The 8,370-nt window shown below is 42.1% G+C and overlaps 1 long non-coding RNA gene across 1 annotated transcript; it reads right to left on the bottom strand.

The window, feature by feature from the left end:
• Positions 1–298: 298 nt before the first annotated feature.
• LOC123747751 (uncharacterized) lies at positions 299–2,313 on the bottom strand. Its single transcript, XR_006771706.2, has 3 exons — positions 2,235–2,313; positions 1,268–1,344; positions 299–545 (listed from the first exon to the last, which is right to left on the bottom strand). It is a non-coding gene; the product is annotated as an uncharacterized lncRNA (long non-coding RNA).
• Positions 2,314–8,370: the final 6,057 nt, after the last annotated feature.

Here is an 8,370-nt window from a genome sequence, read left to right on the forward strand (position 1 = left end):
AAGCTTTGTCGTCATCTTTGTTTCAATTATTTCATTCTCCTAGGAGGAATCAACAAGCTTTTTAGTCGTAGATTGTGTCTCTGTCTAGATTGTGTTTTAGTTTCAGTCATCCGAGCCTCAATATAGGAACAGGGTAATAGTTTTATCCAAGGGATGCTGGGTATTATCCAAGAGTTTGTTTGATATTTACGTTCGTAGATGCGACAGCTTCGGAGTATACACCTTTAAACCCACTCTTGGGATACCGACATTTATTTCGGCGGTGTATCTCTTGCAAAGTTTATCAGATCTCTTACGATTTCTTTATGTTGCGAGAGAACACAGTCTCTTAAAAGAGTTCAGCAGGTAGTTCATTCTGGGTAGTTCATCTACGCTTAAATAAGCTGACGTCGGGAGTTGAAACTGTAGTTCTGCAATCTTAGACCTTGTCCAGGAGGTCAACTAGCTCCCCCCACCAGATCAAACAACTTCGGTGACTTTAGAACGTTCACATAGAAGACACTTTCGTAGAAATTTCTCAGTCCATCTAACACTACTTGCAGGTTCTGTATTTTCCCAAAGAGAGAAGGAACACGTTAATATGGATACAGTGCATGAATAATAATATATAAGAATCATTTGATGAATGACAGCCTGAATTACAATCTCTAGAAAGGCGAAGGAATACAAAAAAAAAAAAACGTGAATAGGGTTCGAACTTACCTCTGGGATGATCCCAGACGCGCCTTATGCGACAACAGGGTAAAAATATTGCAACTTTGGGTGCCACTGCCCTTAAAAGCCTCCCGCAGTTTCTACAGGGAGAAGGCGCGTCTGGGATCCCAAACGTAGGTTCGAACCCTCATAACGATCTTATGGATTTGTTCATTTGATGCATCACGTTATTGTCATAGTGTAGAGAGAATAGTAGTTCGGTAACATTGTTGAAATTGTGCAGAGCTAATTACTGCATTACAATACAAGGAGTACCTTTGTTGTTTGAAGCGTAGGTTAAACATTTATGAATGAGATTGGGTGGGTGTGAACAAGAGCAGTCTCGTATGGGCCAATAGGCTTTCTGCAATTACTTTTATTCTTATGTTCTTAACGTTTCTGATAGGGTTAATAGATGCAATCAAGTTAAATTTTTGACCGATTGTGGTAGACATTAAGTGCTACGAAAGAGACGAGGATTAATCGAATATTTTTGAAAATTTAAATCTTCATTTGTGGAGGATTAGTTTGCATTTATTGATCAATTTAAGAGGTAAGAGGTTGTTGTACTTACCATGAACTGTTCAATGAATTGACTAATGATGTACGCAACAGCCTCGTCTGTCAAGAAGCTTATCTACCTCGCTCCATCTGTGAAATTATAAATAAAAATGTTAATTTATTATTTTACCTATGTATATGCAAATTCAGGATTTTTTTTTTAATCTTTAAAAGTTTTACCGATACATGTATACTGTTGCTAATGTTGGTACCTTCCAAACTTCAAGAAACTATTAAGAGATATTTCTTTACTCTTAGTTCAACTGGTAGTACGTGTCGAGGGACGAGAGTTAAATCCCTTTGTAGTCCCTCCATAGTTTATCGCAGATAAATCACTTGCGAGTTTTATTATGTTCAGTAATGTTATGGCCACTATGGGTCGCAACTGGGTTCTTTGATGGTGGAGGCAAAATGATAGTATCCGACCCCAAGTCGGTACTGGCCTTCAAAGAGTATTAGGTAGTGTAATAAACCTAAAAAGGTGCATGGGGGGGGGGGGGGGTATTGAAGCAGAGCTAAACACAATATATTCCCATCACCATAAATTAACAAACGGAATTATTACTCTATTTAGAAATATATATAGGTGCCGTTCTCATATAAGAGACCGAGCACTCATGACGCGAATATAATGTAGCCTTCGTTAATGTTCGGGCTCCGCTTCCGACCTTACTAGCCACAGTACCAGGAAATACCCGCGAGCCTACCAACATTATCACGAAGTGCCTCTCTACCCAACAACCACTCTGCAGCCAAGCGCTGGCAGAGAACCTCAGCCACGCGCTGATTAGGTCCTACTACACGGACAACTACAGAGGTGTCGCACCCCTGGCAGAAGCCTCTAGCAACGGGATAGCAACGCTCCTCAACAGGCACTTTACTCTCTGTCGTCTCTCCCCTTCGCCAGTCCCGGGATATGACGAACTCTTCCACCACTACTCCACTATTATTAACAACACCTCTGATCGGCGGCGGCTCACTTAGTTGTCAGACGGGACTAAGTTGGGCGAGTTCAGGCTGCTCAAGGTAGACTTTCATCCACAGTACCACTGCTGCCCCACGGCACCTCTGTGGATACAGACACGTCATCAGTTCTAAGGTACGGGAGACATTAGGAAGCAAAACTTACTCTTTTGGACATTGACATTTATTCTCGTAGTAACTACAGATGGCGCTGGTCTTGAATTGCCTTATCACCAGAGGTCACTCACTACCACCTCACTGGTTTCTCAAGGCAGGAATCTTGAGCCAATTACACCTACTACGCCACCCCCAATAGATGGCGTTGTCCAGGTAGAGTCCAATTCCATGGGGGTTTGAGAGCAGACTCACAAATGGTGCTGAAGTCGCTCCTCCATACGTCAACAGTGTCATCGGGTTCGTAACAAATATATTAAAATCCAAGAACCTAACATAGTTTCTTTCACAAGCTAATAAACAAGCAGCTTAGTTTGGATAACATAATCTGTTGAACTTTTAATGACTTTGTAAACTCCCACTGACCAATTCTCCTAACACTCTCATCAGTCTGCGTCGGCTGCAACATGGTCGAGCTTGTTGTTGTTGTTATTGTTATAGATTCAGCTACTCGGAACAAGTTCCAAGTAGCACGAGCTATGGTGAGCCCGTAGTGGACTTACCTGGCACAGGAGCGAGGCTGTGTGTGGGTCTGGTCGAGCTTCTTGCCTTCGCTCCAAAGAGAATCTTGCAGTTCCTTCATGTCGTGTTTCACGTTACCTGACAGGTCCAAGTTGGCGATGTGGGTAGGTTCCGTTCTGGTAGTCATTTCGGATGCCATCTGCAATGAAACTTACACGTTGTTGTTGTGTTAGATTTAGCTACTCAGAACGAAGTGTTCATGTAGCACGGGCTATGGTGAGCCCGTAATTGAGTTCGGTTATTCGCGATAACCTTGTTACTGTGATATTTGGGTCAAAGATTCAAATAGAGGTGGGGATTCCTCCGTTTTTCCAGTTTATTTTTCGCTTCTGTTTTAGTGCACTGGTTTTAGCCTTGTTTTAATAACATTATCTTGGTGGCGGATGTAGATGCAAAATGCTCACTAGTGAGTCCCATTCCTCAATGGCTTTTCTAATCATTGTAGGTGCGGTGGAATGTGCATCTAATGTAGCTGGCGTCGTTGGATTAATGTTGAGTTTGATGCGCAGGGGTTCAGTAGCTTCACATTCCAATGAGTAGTGCAATAGTGGCGCCTCTGCTTCTGTTCCACAGATATGACACCTTTTAACTATTGTGTTCATTACCTCTCAGCAGCATTGGTAACCAAGTCTGAGTCTGTGTATGGCTACTGTAATGTCTCTGGATATATTTTTGCCAGGCTTGAAAGAGGAGTAACGAGTGGCTTGTTCGTACCATATCGCAGTGGATCTTCCTTCCGCTACTTTGGCTCTGTGGCGACTTTTGATAGTTGAGAGTATTTTCTTCTTTATTTGCTCTTTAATCTGTGAAAAACTTGGAGGTATTTGAACCTGTACAACAGGTAGAGCAGTGGCAGTTTTTGCTAGTGAGTCTGCCTTTTCATTACCATCTATGCCAATGTGACTTCGTATCCAATTTAGGGTGATTGACAGCCCTAGATTATGGGTCTCTTTTCCTATATGTTGGATTTCTGTGAATCGAAAATTATCTCTCTGCTGACTGGATAACAATGCCTGGAGCGAAGATTCAGAGTCGGTATGAATGATGACATCATGTAAATTATTCTCAATTGTCGGCCTCCTTCAGGGCATATAATTCTGTTTGTATTGTTGAGCACCCACTATAAATGCTCCAGTAAGCTTTATGAATGGTAGTGTAAACTGCTGCCTCAGCAGAACCTCTTTCTTGATCAACTGATCCGTCTGTGAAGATGTGAGTCATTGTAGGTCTTGAGATGGTTTCCATTTGTTGCTCTATGACTACTTTGAGCCTCTGCGAGTCACATGCTGATTTTTTAACTGGTAATAATTCAATGATTATCTTTAGACTCGATTCTTTTCCATGGAGGAGGCTGCCAAAAGTGTTCATATGGTCTATCTTCCCTATTGTTTTTAATGGTCCATTTCAAGTCCACTTTCTCTAGAATCTTGACCAGATTATCCATCCATGTACTTGTTCTATATTGAAGGCTTTTCTGAAGCGATCTCTGTATGCGGTCTTTGATTGACAGTCTGGCGGTGGTTCCAACAAGTTCTGCTGTTATGGGGGCTATCCTTCGTTTGATCCGTAGAGATTCTCTCTATGCGTCCATATAGATGCTCCGTGGGATCGGATGCTCCCCAGCTGCCCGATACCGGGAAATAGCGGAAGGATGGGGTCCCTATAGTCTCTTCAGGCCATAGACCCTAGAAGATTTTCCATGTTTGGTGAAACTAAAATTTGAACGGTTGAATCACAAATACTTTGGTTCCTGTGGATACGACGATCTGTCGTTGTTCTGTATATTGGTGAGGTTTTATGGAAAACAAAATCGTTTGGGCACGTTTCCTTAAACCAATGCTTCTGCTTCCCCCCCCCCCCCTCGTAGTGAATACACGGGAGTCAGGCGACTGTTGTGGGTTGTATTCTGGAAAATGTCAAGGCCTTGAGAAACCTTGATAAGTCAAATAGCTTTTCTTCCCCCTACAAAGAGTGACGACATTTCATGAATAAATCTCTTAGTTAACGTCTGTTTGTGAAGGTAATATTGTGACATTTTGGGTAGTGCGGAGTACTGTTATCAGTTGGCATGTATACTGAGCGATGCTTATATCTCCCGGTGTAGTATACCTTGTGGTTTACTATTTATTTGTATTATACAATGTGGTGTACTCTTTTTTGGTTATTTTATGTGGTTTACTTTTTTGGTTGGTGTACTCTTTTTTTTGGGTTATACCATGTGGTATACTTGTCTGCTTCATTAGATAAGGATTGCGTTCGATTACAGTTCAGATTCCCGAAGTCAGTATAGCCTGCTTATATTGTCTAACCTTTCATATTCCGCTGATTGAACTCGGTATATGTGTGGCGTGTGGGATATGTTTGGGCGCTGTTGGCAGAAACCTCCGAATGAGTTTGACTGTTGAATTCGTCTTCCTTATATCCGGACACTGTCTTTCCTTTCCGCCATTTTTATTACTTTGTATCCGGCCTCCTGCTCCAGCACCCATTTTCATTACCTTATATCCGGCCTCATGACCCAGCACCTATTTCCATTACCTTATATCCGGCCTCATGACCCAGCACTCATCTTGCATTTCATGCAACACATTACTTGCCACGAGTGATCGTTGAATGTTATAAGTGCTTTCTTTGCGAACTTTTAGTCCGAGTGGGCCTGTCTGTGTTCTTATCTGTGCTTTTGTGCACAGCGCAATTTTTGTGTTTTGGTTTAGCAACAAAAAGGTAAATATGTTTAATGATGTGTTTCTCTGTATTTTATCTAAAAGGAGAATGTCCTGACGAGTGATTTCTGGAGCCGCCGAAGACCCATTCACTCAAGTGGGAGGAGACCAGGTGCAAGCATTGATTTTAGATACTCCTTCACTGCTTGTTCGGGCTGTCTCTGTCTCTCTCTCCCTTTTATCTTTTATATATATACAAGAGTTGTTACATTCTTTTACAGCCACTAGCACGTATAGCGTTTCGGGCAAGTCCTTAATCTTAATTTTCCCCGGAAAACGACCCGTTATATAGTTTAACAACTAGGTACTTTCAGCGCCGTGGAGAGGGAAGACCTGCTGCCTGGGTAACAGCTTCTCCCCCGAATCAACCTACCCTGGCTTTGCGCTCTGGTGAGGCCACTCCAGACCGACAACCAGAGCGCAACTCCATAGTCTCTTGAGACTGATGGATGCCAACTACTACCCATATGGAGACGAGGAGTCACAATAACGTGGCTGAAATATGTTGACCAAGCCACACACTAGAAAGTGAAGGGACGACAACGTTTCGGTCCGTCCTGGACCATTCTCACTCGGACTGTAGGTACCTATACACTACTGGATGAACAAAGGCTACAGTTAAGGATTGGCACCCAGTAAATTCTCCCCCGGCCAGGATACGAACCAAGGTCTGAGCGCTTCCGATATGCCTAGCAAGTGTGTTACCACTTCCCCATGGGGACTGCGAATCTCCACGGATATGTTTACTCACCAATCTGGCTGGCTTTAAAAACCGTCTTTCGCCTGGGCAGCCGGTTATCTAGGATATGGTTCTTAACCCACCTTGTAATTGATCAGTTACAAAATATCAAAGCTATTAAATATCGTTATTAGTTAAAGCTACTAACTAAATCTCCCAATTAAGGTTACGAAACAACTCAACTGAGGTTACTAACTAGTGATATTGAAACTACATGTATATTTTAGTGCTACTACTTGAATATTGTTTTCTTGGCTGCGATTCTGCTAAAAATGAGATTCATGAGGTGATGGGACGAGTTGAATGGGGTTGTTGAGGGAGGGGGTAAATGTTCTCGATGAGGGGGAGTAGGAGGGATGGGATGTGATTGTACGAGGAAGGGAGAGAAAGAGAGAGGGGGGGGCAAAAGGGAGGGAAAGTATGAATGGGAAGGAGGAGGGTGGGGGGGGGGGAAATGAGGGTCAGCGGCAACTTGAACAATAGCCTTTTTTTCTCTCACAATGAAAACTATTTTAATTTTAAAAAAACGTTTTCTGTAATTGTCGTCATGTTGCAGCATAGAAGCAAATGTGTTTTATATTTGTCTTAAAATATATGAATATATTTTCTTTGTTTTGTGTTATAGCTCGATAGTGTTTTTTTTGTACATTAAAAAAAAAAAAACTTAGTGGGTATGCCCTATATCGATAGAAATGGACGGGAGATTTAGACAACAATTACAATCGAATTAATAACATGAAGCCAACCAAATACCAATTTCATTTGTATTTCGTGTGCATTGTGCGGGGATTATTTACTGCATATAAAGTGAAGCCAGTCGATATAGTAGCTACAAGTTCTTTGCAACAGGTCCAAGAGATACATGCTCTGTATACTACAGCTGTCGGCACACATTACCTTCCTGGTACAGGCGTCCACCGCCAATGGCGTAGGCACATCGGGGAGGAGACACACTCCTAGCCCGCCTCGATCGCTTTGAGACAGGCTGCCGGTCGTCTGAGCTATCACTCCCATCAACATTTCCATCTTCCTGCACCACAACAGAACCCTATGGCGGGCACGCTTTACCCCTGAGAACCGCAGCTTCCACAACCGGGGGCCACACACGGCACGAGACAGCTCCTCGTGGACAGCCAGAGCGACAGGAGACACCGTATTCAGGGACGTAGCAGGCAGGGGCGGCTGAGACGGGAAAGCCGACGGCGTGGGCTGAGCTGCACCAACCCCCATACCACCACCCAGGCGAGCTGCAGGATCCGACACTGGGGCAACAGACGGCAGGAAATCAACACACATGCCAGCACCAGGAAACGGGTCCGGGGCCGAAAACGCCGACAACAGGGTTGACCCGGCGTGCCTCACACCCCGCAGCCCCGGGAGGCTGCACCTGAAAAGCTAAAAATCCTCCTCGCGGTACATAATTAGAAGTGAGTTTTAAGTAGTTAAGTTATGTTATAATTGGGAAATATTTCCCATTATAAGTGTAAAAGGTTCCAGTTATATATGAATATGTATTATAAAGGGAAGAGTCACTCTTACTATCTTGGTGATTTTATTGTGTAAAAATTATTGCATCCAATTGGAAAATAATATTTCTGGTATATATACAATAAAATTTATTAATGTTATTTATATTCAAATAAAGATACAATTTATATTGTATCTTATATCACTAATAATACATGATTTTATAAATCATGTTAAATCATTTATTATATGTAAATCATAAATCATATATTATATATAAATCATAAATCATATATTATATTTAATTCATAAATCATATATTATATTTAAATCATAAATCATATTATTATATCATGTTTATAAAAATCCTGAATGAAGACAAATTCAGTTCTCGTTACGTTAAATGCAAATAAATATTATTTATAATTTACATATTATTTGTAATTATGAGAAGCTCTGGCGTCGTCTTAGCTGTCCTCCTTGGCTGTTTGTTTCAGTTGTTTCAGTCGTCGTCTGAGAAATCAACAA

This window comes from Procambarus clarkii, chromosome 59 (genome assembly GCF_040958095.1).
Source record: "Procambarus clarkii isolate CNS0578487 chromosome 59, FALCON_Pclarkii_2.0, whole genome shotgun sequence".
Lineage (NCBI taxonomy): Eukaryota > Metazoa > Arthropoda > Malacostraca > Decapoda > Cambaridae > Procambarus > Procambarus clarkii.